Here is a 13,709-nt window from a genome sequence, read left to right on the forward strand (position 1 = left end):
TCCAAAATTTGGAACTCGGAAAAGTGTTGAATTCTAAGGGGAAGAAGAATGGGACTATTTTCTCTAAATAATCCACGTCATAGGAAATTTATCTTATGTAACCTATGCTGATATTTCCATCCTGTATCATGGTCTCTAGCCATCCTTCAGAAAATGAGTGTGACGTTTACAATCACAATGATGAAATATTTCAGTCCTGCCTACCTCAAAAACCTCTCAACATATGCACAGGCCTCCCCCATATCAGATTTACATCAAAGCTTACCACCTCCTGCTAAGCCTGCTTATCTACTTAGACACTATGGTGATGCTAGTCAGATTCTTAATATACTTACTAGGTTTTCTTTCTTCAAAAAACATATTCAGTTTTCCATCCATGCAATGCATTACTCTCTTATTGAATTTTCTGTTTTGTTTTAAGTAGCTACCTATTTCTTCATCTTAATTGAAGGCTAGTCTATACATTTTTAAAACCTACTTCACTCTATCAACAGTACTTCATTCTTCTCTCTCTGAGGTCTCACCTTGTTATGATTTTCTTGATAACCTCACAAAGGACAGTGTATCCACTGAACAGCATACCACTGTCTCTCCTACCTAGTACATATGCCATTGACTCCATGACACAAGTTCTCCTTTTACAAGATTTGGGCAGTGCACAAGACGAGGAAAACTACTGCAGTTTCTAAGCTAAGTCCTGTTGGATGGAGGAGCTTTCAGTTTTCTGCAGGTCTTGTCACAGCAAGCTGGAATACACACCACTCTCATTTTGTACCCAGGGATGCATCTCTTAAGGTTCACCAACTCCAACTGATTACAAGTTATTAGTCACCCCACTAGCTGGCTGCTGGCTCCTCACAGTGTCCAACAGCTGAGCTGCTCTGCGCAGCCTCGGCGGGGTTGGGATGCTGGTGGTACTTCTGGCAGTGTCACACCAACTTTTGACCGCTGCTGTTCCCACTCCAAATCCTCTCCCTGCTGTTACAAATTTTTATGTTTCACTCACATGTCCTCTCAAGCTGACTCTTCTGTGTTTCAAATGCCTCTTTGTAAATCCAGGGTTACTGTTTCATCTCACTGATTGAACAGCCAGACTAAAAGAACACAGGAAACTTTATTAAAGACTACCCATCAAATACGCCTGTTCCTACTAACTCTGAAACTATCAAGTTTGTTTCGTACGTCAGGACAATACCTGTCCTGTCAAGGCTGAATATTAGATTCCTACATAGAAGACTTTCAATCCCTACAGTAAAAAGCAATAGCTGTAATACCACTCCTCCTCCCTCTCTGCCACCACAGGTATAAAGGTCTTCTTTCTGGAAAATGCTATTCAAGCTCAGCATATGACCTTGATGTCCTTTTGTGAATTCAGAGACAAAGACTGAAGTTCTCAACAACATCATTTATTCAATTTTGCTAACATTCCATTTTCATCCTTTAATAAATTAAAGATTAAGATTAAACTCTTCCAGGACACAGAAAGGAAGAGGCTAATGCTGCTGGTATTAATTTCATTTCATTTCTTTTATTGACTTAGCCTCCTCTACAGTATTTTCCATTCTTTGAGTCATATGTCCTCCCTCACATCTGTGGGTATTACTACACTGATATACAGAGAATTGCACCCATCTACACCAGGGCAGAATGTGCCCCAAGTATATGAAAACACTCATTCTCTTTTCCAAAGGAAATTTTCGAGATTCTGTATCACTTGCTCTCTAATGGAATACAGTTCAAAGGAGGAGCACAAGAGGACTATTGGACATCCTGATGCCAGTGGCCTCCAGAAGGCTCAATCTGTTCAAGATCTAACGCCCAAACATCACACGAAAGCAGTTCAGCATCATCAAATACATCTCCTCAGACTTGCACTTAATTACTCTATGTCTTGAAAGCAAATAAAACTGTACAAAATGCCTACCAAGAAACCATTAAACAAGTCCTTACAACACAGACATGGCTGTTCTGTAATGAGTACAAATTTATACACAAGTATGATGACATTTGCAGGATTCTGGTATACACATCTGTGCATGTGGTGCTGTGGCATATCTGTAATTCTTTCACACATTAAAAACTTGCACCTTTTGAAAAGATTTTCAGTGTCCAAGTCGAAAAGGAAACACTTCAGAATTCAAAAAGAGCATATCACCTTTTGAAATCATCAATCGTTTAAAAACGTCTGCGGAAACACACATTATAACCAGCAATTATCTGATCTATCTATCAACCTGTCATTAAACATTATAACCTTTAACTGCAAGTTCTGTACAACAGAGGTGATTTAAGTGACTGCTAATAGGGCCTCTACATAACATAAAAAATTATTGATACAGGACAAATGGGGTCTTGCCTGAGTGATACTGCCAAACATGGAATGAAGACATTCAAAACCCACCTGGACACCTTCCTGTGTAACCTCATCTGGGTGTTCCTGCTCCAGCCGGGGGATTGGACTGGATGATCTTTTGAGGTCCCTTCCAATCCCTGACATTTTGTGAAAACATCATGGTAACACTCGTACCACACACTAGTGCAGCACCAGCTGTTGTACAACAGCCCAAGTCCTTATAGGTTCAGAGAATTTCAAGGCATGGCTAAAACATCTGGTGTGTTCACAAGCCTATAGAGTGGAAAACCGTCCTCCCTCACTCTTTACAAACACTGGGGTTGTTCATCAGACCTCTGCGGGTCTCAGCTTTCTGCTTGTAACACTGTATTACAGGAATCCAACCTAACTATGTCACAGGGTGAGAACAGTCAATTCAGTTCAAGATTAAGACATCTGTGTTTGGGTATAGACTTTTTAAAATCCTATCAGGGATCTGAAACTGTGAAACCAGACACTAGATGTCTACTTTAGGCTGGACTGACTCAGCCCCCATTGAACACAGAGGACCTCAGTCATGCAGTGCACATATACATAACTCCTTGTAAACACTAAAATTCAGTGTTTTAATCCTGAACTGAATACCACTGACAACAAGCTATTAAATAAGGCACCCAAATATGGATCCAGCAGATGCCTCAACTCCGTTTAAAACAGTCCTGCCTGATTAAAACCTGCACTATTATCACGACAATCTTGCTCTCTACAGACTGAGAAAGTAGTATGAAAATATAGTCCTGTGCCAAATATCTGTAATTCAAAAGGATGAAATTATGTGTTTACTCAGCCTGAGTTTGAAAGAAAGGTCAATGAGCTCTTCTCACAGCTCCATCTAACAACTATCCCAGAGATCATCACAGTAACAGAGAATTGCCAGAATACAAGACATGTGAACTGTGCCTCATGAACTAATTCTTGCATCATACCTCACAAGAGCTGACATGACACAGTTTCTAATCTATTGCTATAGAAACTACCATATGGCTTGTTTCTTAATCCTCTACATCTTCACTGCAAAAGGGGAATCTACTGAGGAATAAAGATCTGGTTGTGAATTTACAGAAATGGCTTAAATACATAAAGAAAAGTCATTCCTTATTAGACAAAAATAAAAAATACACAACACCAAAAAAATAAAGAAGAAATGAAAGCCATCTTCTCGGTTAACGATGTCTCCTAGGGACATAAATTATAATTCAAAACACAGCATGACACAGAAAGACTGTTTTAAAATCATTTGAAGAAACTTTTATCAATTCACACAAATGCAGCCCATAGAAGTATGACACATCTGGCATACAGGTGTTATTTTAAAGCAGGTAAAACAATCAAAGAGAAAAAACATTCTGAAGTTTGGATAGGCAGTGTTCCAACACTGCTGATTTTCACCACCAGCAATGTCATCTCTTTCTTCTCTCACTGTCTCCATATGTTCATTAGCCCAATATATATTAGCAACATAATACATATTAGTTTCGTATATTGCAGACAAGTTACACAAAAGGGCTTTACCACAGCCTCAGCATCTGGACCTGAATTTACAGTAGTTGCATGAACATGCACTGCAGAGAGATGTACACAGTAACAGCGGAGGGACAAGAAAATCTCATGAGGAACTGTGAAGTTTCTGGTTTTCACTGTTTTCAGCTGCACCTCAGCCCTGGTTCTTTCCAGCCTTCCTGCTGTTGCCCCAGCGAACAGACCAGAGCTTCATCTGCATTGCTGTGACTGCACCAAGAGGCTGCTGCCGACTCTCGTCTCTGCTAAGAGACGTCTCTTCCCCTGGTTGGAATCAGAATCTTTTTGTCAAGTTTATCAGCGTGGCAGGTTTGACAGATCTGGCTCCAGTGCACTTTTAACTGCTCTAAATTGCCACTTCCTCAATGAAAATTTCCAGAGTCAACTCTACAGCAACAAAAGCTCTGTGGAGAAACTTTCGAAACACTCAACATAGCTGGAAGGAAAAATAGAGCATGTAAAACGCACATATTTGTAAAGATAGTATAAATGCAAACAGACTTCAAACCCCATTTGTTACACTTGCTGGTATTATAGAAGTCCAGTTGAAAGCCAAAAGAGACAATATACCACAGCAGGAGGTTAACAAGCTTCTTTCTTTGCTTATAGACCACTTGTGATTATTATTATTGACTGACCACTTGTTACTTCTACATGAAATTTGCCACAGTCCTAAAATAGGCTCCTATGACAATAGAGATGACATCACTAGCTAATGAAATTAGATTTTTTTTATTGAATTCCAGAACTGAAGTACAGCTGAAATGGAACAGCTAAAGATAATGACTTCTTAATACCCCAGAGTTCAGCCTGTTTGCTGTTAATTTGTGGCAGACACCAGGATTCCATTTCATGCATCAAGTGCTGATCTTCTAAAAATAACATGTGGAATAGAAATAAATTTCACTGATAAACCCCTTTCAGAAATCAAAAAATTATTTAAAGAAGAAATTAGTAACTACTCAAACAACAACACACATTTCTATAAAAAAATTGAACTGTTTCAAGAACGACAATCCAAAACTTGATTAAAAAATAATTTCAGCTGTAAAAATATTAATTGAAATGTAAATTTAAATGCTCTGCTAATTTTCTTCTATTACACTGATCATATCTTTCACAGGAATAAACAGCAACTTCATATTTAAAAAAATAATCCACGCCACCACCACTGAAAAGCAGTTCATGTATTGTACATGGAGGAGTGAAACAGAACAATAGGGAAAAAAAAAAGGGTTTTAGCCTAAAGAGAGCAATATCACAAACTATATTTTTTCAAAATTTTAATCTATCAGCATATTTCCTACCACATGAAAATCAATTAGTAATTGTCAGCAATAACAAGATATTTTTTAGAGAGTACGTTTGCTTCCACTGAAAAATTCAATATCTGTATTCGTGTTTCACAGAAAAGCTGTTAACAGCCAGATGTCTGAGAACTGGAAATGAAATGATGCTGCCTCAGCATACAAAATAAGCACAGTTCAAAAACGGCAAATATCCTGGAGACAGCAGGTTATGTTAAAACAGAATCAAGTTGGTATAGGAATCTGCAGAAGTTTTCCTTCATTATTTAGCAGCTATGACCACAGTCAGAAAACTGTAAGCCATACTGCAGACTTCAAACATTTCAGAAAGTGTTTCACTCAAAGTAGGATTTTGGTGTAATTGTGAGAAAACTAACTGGAACCATATAATATTTTTCATAGCATCTCTCTGTATTTTTTCTATGTGATACTGAGCGGATGTTATTGTCAAATTCTTGTTAATTGCAATTTCTTTTGTCTCTCTTTCTACATTCACCTCGAACACACTGCTGATGTAACTGTCCAGAGAAGTGCAGCGAGAACATTCTTCTCACATACCTTTCTCTACAATGACACAAAGAAAATGCACGATGCTAAAACCAACTGACATGGAGAAAGCAAAGTGGCACAAACCAGGAGGGGCCACAGCTCTGTCCTCCCTTTCAGCAGCCAGAGTAATAGGCCTCATGCAAGAAACAAAATTGCTGCACAGAACAGAGTAAGGCAACTTCCCACTCCAGCAGACCCAGAAGAAACATGTCAGCAAGTCACAGCATATTCTGCAGACCAGAGATCCCACAGCGATCAAACAGCAAGCCGCCCTTCCCTCCTCAGTGCTAAAGCAAGATGTGAGCCCATTTAGAGAGAAGGCCTTGCGTGGTGGGGGACAGTGTTATGGAAAAGCACAGCAGATAAGTTTCTTTCTTCTGTGGAGAGGAAGGAAGGCTGGTACAATTCCACAAAAAGGGAGACAGGAGACAAAGCTCTGCAGAGATATTTGCCCAGTATTGGCCCACTGGTAGTAAACGCCAGACCTTGGAGATTTACCACAGGGACAACTCACACGAGGCACCTGGAAGCTGTAATGTCTCACCAAGATGAAAGGGGAGAAAAAAAATCATATTTTTACATACAAAACTTTAAAATACAGGCTCTGTCATTGCTTAACTTTGATTTTGCTCCTCCTAAGTAGCTGAGAAGGTAGCAGAGAAGGTAAGATCTCTACCCTGCTGTCTTGTTTTTCAACAAATTGCTGCCATACAGCTTCCAGAGAAAGAAGGCCAGGATCATCATTCTGAGGGCAATTCTGTCCAAACGCTCTTCTTGTAGGCTCTCAGTGCCAATATAGATTGGTTAGCAGAGAAACAAATGCTTGTCTGCACTACCTGCATGCAGTAGGTGTCTTGGGGTTGTTACCTTTGGCTAAAATAGGGAGTTAGCCTATAAACAACCAAGGTTGTGGAAAGAGGTGATTAAATATTACATAATAGGTTATTTCTGAACAATTAATATGAAAGCTGGGTTAAAATAACTGACCAGAAGATCAGCAGGACACATGAATATTCGTTAATCGAATCCTGCATGCAAATGGAAAAGAGTAATCCAGCATAAAGATAAAACTCGGAACAGCATGGCCACCGAATTTTCACCTTTCCCCTAAAATACTGTAAGATTGTTATAAATATTCCCATGAAGGGTTGTAGAGTTTGTTGCTTATCTCAGAGGGCACAATTCTACATTCAGTTACATCAACAGAAACTTCTCCCTTGATTTTGACTGGTCTTGTATCTGATCCAAGCTCAATGATAGTACTTTATGGTATGGGATGCACAGAAAGAAACACACAGGACATATTTATACAGAATAAATGCAAATAGGAGAGAGAGATTTATGAAGCCTGATGCATTTAACTTGTGGTGCTCAGGAGAAACTCTTGAGCAGTTTCCAAAAATGAAATACCACTTTAAACGGAACAAAACAACTAAATTGGGTATATATTTATAAATACTATGCCTTTGGATTTCCATCTAGATAATACAGAAACCACTGCAAGTCACTATTCTTCAAGAACTGATAAAATCCATTACTATAAGAAGGGTACAGCTCAAGAAACCTGTCTTACAGATCTGGAAAGCACACTGCTGAGCTTCAGGAATCCTACCAGCCTCACTTGAACAAACTTCTGAACACAGCATTAGGTTGCAGTTGTTAAAATTAATGTCTCCCATTTAGGTCAAGAGACATTTTATTTCTGCCAATCCGATCTGTTCTTAAATATCAATTGTTATTTTTAGTATTTCACCTACTAAAATCATGCTGCTAGCACAGACAGAGGAAAACCTTTGGTATAGCCACTACCAGAGTAATTCCTTAAACAGGTAAGAAGTTTTCTGTCTTCTCTTAAAAGAAAAATAATGCAATGTAAATTTTAAGAGTAAATGAAACAGAATCAGCAACTAACCAAGAAAAGTGAAATAAGAGCAGGACCACAAAGTTAACACAACAATATCTCCAGTGCCTCCCCGCCTTGTTAGAGCTCATACAAGACATGAAACAGGTGCTTACTGTCAAAGGCTGGGCACAATCTAGACTTTCTAAAGGCTTCTGATAAATTCTCTCAAGAAGCTATTACAGAAACAGCTGCTGCTAGGACACCTACAGATTCATGTTTGTTAACCAAGACAGATTAGAAATAGATTAACAGATAAGAAACAAGTGTAGGAAAAAATGGTTAATTATCAGTCTGAGAGATCAGTAATATTAGGTTACCTCATTCTATCAGTTCTAGGATGACCACTGGTAATACATATTGCAAAAGGCCCAGTGGAGTTTTTCTTCGTAACATTGCTCTGCTTTCAAAGCTTAAGAGAGTCACAGGTTTTCTTTATAGAATGAAGGCACTTAATATCTGCAGGCTAAGACCTGATGAACAGGTGTTCAGAGGAACTGAAGTCAGACAGAGGTCAACGACAATCTACACATGGCCCCACTGTTTAACTCTGAGCCACAATTCTGACTCACAACCCTGACGCTTCCCTTTCACAGACATGAGGTCAGGGGCATGGCCAGAGCATCACAGCAGTTCTCCGTATTTATACCAGGCTTCTGCTAGGCCAAGGCACAGGGCTGCAGAGCAGAGTAAGGCACTCAAGAAGGAAATGCAGAAGCGAAGGGGCAGAGAATGACAAACCTGGGGCTTCCACATCAGGGCTGGATACTAGGAAAATAAGACAGAACAACATAAATCATAGTATGGTGCCAACACAACACACTCTTCAGGAAAACTACAACTGTGCTTCACTCTCTGGCACGAGGTCAGGACAGTCCCACAGCAGTACTGGACAGAACAGGGCAGAGCCGATGAGGAGGGACCGCAGGGTGTCACCCACTGTTTATTGGGTAAGATCTACAGCCAGGAAGGGAAAATTCTTTTATTGGTTTGATATGCTTATAGCACTACTTAGCTCATCATAGAAATGTTACCTACCTCTGTATTTCTACAATTCTAATCAATCAAGGCTTACGTGACAGCATGTAAAATGGAAATTACGAAAAGGGGAAAAACAAAATCTCAATATTGACCAAGCTCCTGCTGCACATCTACCAAAGGAAATTTGACACAGGCTTTAACTGGGATTTTTTGAGACAGCTGCAAACTTGGTCAGGCTCCTAAGATGAACTACTATAAAATTACATATCTTTAGAGACACCAAATGGAGGCACTGAAAATAACACCTAATTCAAATAAATACAGAAAATTCTCAACAGGAATGACTGACACTAAGCTGGGAGGAGTGGCTGACACGCCAGAAGGCTGTGCTGCCATCCAGCGGGACCTGGACAGGCTGGAGAGTTGGGCGGGGGATAACCTGATGGAATTTAACAAGGGAAAGTGTAGAGTCCTGCATCTGGGCAGGAACAACCCCAGGTTCCAGTATAGGTTGGGGAATGACCTATTAGAGAGCAGTGTAGGGGAAAGGGACCTGGGGGTCCTGGTGGACAACAGGATGACCATGAGCCAGCACTGGGCCCTTGTGGCCAGGAAGGCCAATGGCATCCTTGGGTGTATTACAAGGGGGGTGGTCAGTAGATCGAGAGAGGTCCTCCTTCCCCTCTACTCTGCCCTGGTGAGACCCCACCTGGAATATTGTGTCCGGTTCTGGGCCCCTCAGTTCAAGAAGGACAGGGAACTGCTGGAGAGGGTCCAGCGTAGGGCAACAAAGATGATTAAGGGAGTGGAGCATCTCCCTTATGAAGAAAGGCTGAGGGAGCTGGGGCTCTTTAGTTTGGAGAACAGGAGACTGAGGGGTGACCTTATTAATGTTTATAAATATATAAAGGGTGAGTGCCACAAGGATGGAGTCAGGCTCTTCTCAGTGGCAAATAATGATAGGACAAGGGGCAATGGGATCAAGCTGGAACACAAGAGGTTCCACTTAAATTTGAGAAAGAACTTCTTCTCAGTGAGGGTAACAGAGCTACCCAGGGAGGTTGTGGAGTCTCCTTCCCTGGAGACATTCAAAGCCCGCCTGGACACATTCCTGTGCGACCTCACCTAGGCGTTCCTGCTCCAGCAGGGGGATTGGACTAGATGATCTTTTGAGGTCCCTTCCAATCCCAAACATACTGTGATACTGTGATACTTTGTTCAAATCCATGGACATAGGACATATCATTTACCATTAAGCTTAATAAAAATCACTCTGAACTAATTTCACCCCATTGCCTTTCTTCTACCGTGACAACTTCTAAATTAAAGTAACATAACACTGAAACTGACTTTCATTAATATTTTCAGTTTTTCAGCTCCTATAAAGAAAGGGTGAATGTGGTGATCTACAAAAAGCCATTAGAAGCCCACAGGCCACTCCGGAAGTCTCACTTTATTCTGCAGTTTACCAGAAGATGCCAAAGAAATGGGTCACAAACAAAGGAATCATTAGCTCAAGACCCTCACTTTTCTTGGAGTATTATGGGAGAAGACACATCACCTGTCTCACTGCTTTGCCCTCTAACTATTTAGTGGTTTTTATAAGCCAGGGAGAAGTACAAAGTAAGAGTGAGATTTTTCTCCTTCAAATCAAGTTTAATCTGTCTTGTAAACTCTCCAAAACACAACTTATTGCACCAATTAGAACAAAATTGAGCCACTTGGTTTCTCTGTGTCTCTTGACAAAGCTGTTCCATGTGACTGATAGGAAAGAAAATCTCTCACCTACAGTTCCACCTAATTTCAGAGAAGCGTAAGAATTTGGATTGCTTTAGGTTTTCTAATGCAAGACAAACACTGTGTTGTGAAGAATCACACACTTATTTTCTTCTCAAGATTGTTCATATTTAAAATGAACATAAATGTCACATGCCAAGAGCTATTCCTTTTTCAACATAAATCAAGTCTGCAGAAACAAATTAGACTTACAATGATTCCTCTGACAAAACAGTACAAAGTGCTTTGTTACTGGATAAACTCATTCGCCACTGAGGAAGGGACTGATTCTCAACCACGTGATTTAGGCTGCAGTTGGAGACATGTCACTAGTGGTGTACCCCAGGATCCACACTGGGGCTAACAGTATTTTACATCTTCATTAATTACCTGGATGATGGGGCAGAGCTCACCCTCAGCAAGTTTATGGACAGTACAAAATTGGAAGGAGTGGCTGATGCACCAGATGGTTGTGTCACCATTCAGAGGGATGTGGACAGGCTGGAGAAGTGGTGCCAACAGGAACCTGAAGAACTTCAACATGGGGAACTGCAAAGTCCTGCACCTGGTCAGGAATAACCCCAGGCACCACATGCTGGGGGCTGATCAGCTAGAACAGAAAGTAGCTTTGCCAAAAAGGACCTTGGGGTCCTGGTGGACAAGTTGAACATGAGCCACCAGTGTAATCTTGCAGAAAAAAAAAGGCCAACAGCCTCCTGGGTTACATCAGGGAGAGCACTGCCAGCAGCTCAAGGGAGGTGATCCTTCCTCTCTGTTCAGCACTGGTGAGGATGCATCTAGAGTACTGTGTCCAGTACTGGGACTGGACTGTGCTTCCCACTGCCAAAAAGATATGGACCTAACTGTAGGAAGTCCAGCATCTGCAGAGATATTTGAAAGACAACTTGACAGAGTCTTGGACAACCTGCTTTATCCAACCTGCTTGAGACTTGATGACCTCAAGAGGCCACTTCCAACTTAAACAATTCTGTGATTCTGTGAAGATGATACAAGTTTGAGAACCTATGCTGATAAATAAGGCACTAGGCTAGGAAGGCACTTGTGTTTAGTCCCCTGCCCTGCCACAGACCTCTTTTTCATAAGCTAAAATATTTATTTTAGTTACTAATTACCAGAACCTGCCTAACTCAGATCCTGGAAGGACAAGCAGACAAGCAATCATAAAACAAAGCTTAGTAAGAATAAACTACATGAGGCATTTTGCTTTCTTTTGTTCCTCTGAAGTATCTGGTTCACCAGCTGCCAAAATATAATACAGAACCAGTTGAGCTGCAAGGTTACTTCTTTTAGACACTTATTTAAATACGTGCATTTATTGTTGAGGAGAATAAAGGAAAAGACATGCAACTTCGTTTATGTGTGTTTTCCATTATTTTGAGCCTAATTTATTCAGATAAAAAAACAGTCATACTACAGAGACAAGATGGGACAGATACCAAAGTTCGCTGCTGTATATGCAACTCTGATTATTTATTATCAGACCACGTAAATTTTGTACATGGTAAGCTTTAAGGGAATACAGTAATGGCCTTCACTCCTAAAACAGCTAACACACATATTGCTGCAACTGATATGTACATTTTAAAATCAGATGAAGAGTTAAGTGCACAGAAACACATTGAAGAAATTATAAAAAGTTGTAAAAGTACCAGAAAGAAAAGCCATTAAATAATGTAGCATTTCACTGGCCACTGGTTTGTTTGACTACATGTGTACTTTGATTTTCTGCACCTGAAAAGTGCGTTAATGGCCCATTAGTGAAAAGTCACTATCTAACAGACTGTATCCAATGCCTATCCCTGAAATATCTAGAAATTGCTCAAGTCCGGCTGTTTTCCTGATTGAAATGTACACATTCCAATTTTTAACAGCATCATAATGCTCCAGGCAGTCCAGGTTTGTATTTCTCAGGTGATTAAAATCACTCTGCTTTTGGCCATCTCTGAGCCCATCACAAAGGTGTGCTGTAATATAATCATCAAGAAATGCACCACCTATGGTGCCTCATCAATGAGGTAACAGAGCATCCATGCCAGAGTCAGCCTTTTAATTGAAATGGAAAGGGTAAGAAAGCCTGGGGCTGGAGACTGAGGCAGAGCATGTGAAATCACAGCACCAATATAGTTTTTCTAAAGTAAACTAAAGTAACTTTTTTCTTTTTACTAGATCAACATAGGAACAGCTGTACATTGGGGTTACCTACTGTTGTGCTGCTCTGAATGCTCGGCACGTATTAGAAAAATTAAACTTAGGATGGATAAACTGCACAGAAGATCAATTAGAGCCCTTCTCCCAGAGAAACTGTATGAAAGAAAGCGACATTCTCACGTGCTACTTAGCGCAGAGGTGTTGATGCTGTTAAAGCCAACACTGCAGTTGAACAGAGGAGAACACATTATCTCTGAGAAAAGGCCAAGTGCAGAAGCCACATGAGGAAGTAGCCCCTAGATTTGGAGATTCCAGAACAAAAGTAGTAAGAACTCTGCTGCCACTGTGCATACCACCCTCACAACTAATCCCAAACACTCCTACTCTAGAGCGGACGCTTTTGTGAATGGTGCACAAATACACTTACAGTCAGGCTGAGAGCACTGGCAACACTTTCAGCCCATTTTCAAGTGACCAGGAACACAGATGTGCCACTGTCACACATTCATGACAAAGCTGTCCTTCCTTAGACTCAACCCTAGTCACAGGAGCTCCACATCCACTACACAACTTGCAAGAAGAAAGCAAGTCGATGCTAAAACCCAGACTCAAGATTCAAAAAATGTCAGTATTCAGAATATCCAGCCACATTCCCCTCTCCACCTAAAGAGTAAGAAAAACTGAGAGCAATAATCAGTTGATATTTTGTAACAGGAGAACACTATCAGTAATACAGGTATAACTCTATAAGCGCAAACATCTGTGGCATCTGCATACCACTGTCAGTAAAAACAAGTAGCAGATTAGATCATTCTTCTACAGCACTCATAGCTTTTCAATGGAAAGATTCAAAAGTCAAACCTTTATTACCCACTGCAATAACCCATTCTCAGCCTTCTTAAGCTTCTAGTTATCCAGTAAAATGGGAATACACAGCAATACATGTACCACTAACAAGAACATTCAGACTAGATGATATGGACTGTTTTCAGCCATACTTATGATACGTTGCATGACTTTGTGCTAGTCCACTGTTCTTCCATTTCCATTCCCCCTGTTTGTCTACATCATCCGCATATGTTGGAAACTTGTGAGATCAGAGTCTACCTCTGCCTGC

At 40.5% G+C, this 13,709-nt stretch overlaps 1 protein-coding gene across 3 annotated transcripts in view; it reads right to left on the reverse strand.

Annotated features, from left to right (window-relative positions):
• The window catches only part of ALKBH8 (alkB homolog 8, tRNA methyltransferase), a 47,293-nt gene that overhangs the window by 20,788 nt on the left and 12,796 nt on the right, over positions 1 to 13,709 (reverse strand). The gene's annotated exons all lie outside the window — the stretch shown is intronic.

This window comes from Patagioenas fasciata, chromosome 1 (genome assembly GCF_037038585.1).
Source record: "Patagioenas fasciata isolate bPatFas1 chromosome 1, bPatFas1.hap1, whole genome shotgun sequence".
Lineage (NCBI taxonomy): Eukaryota > Metazoa > Chordata > Aves > Columbiformes > Columbidae > Patagioenas > Patagioenas fasciata.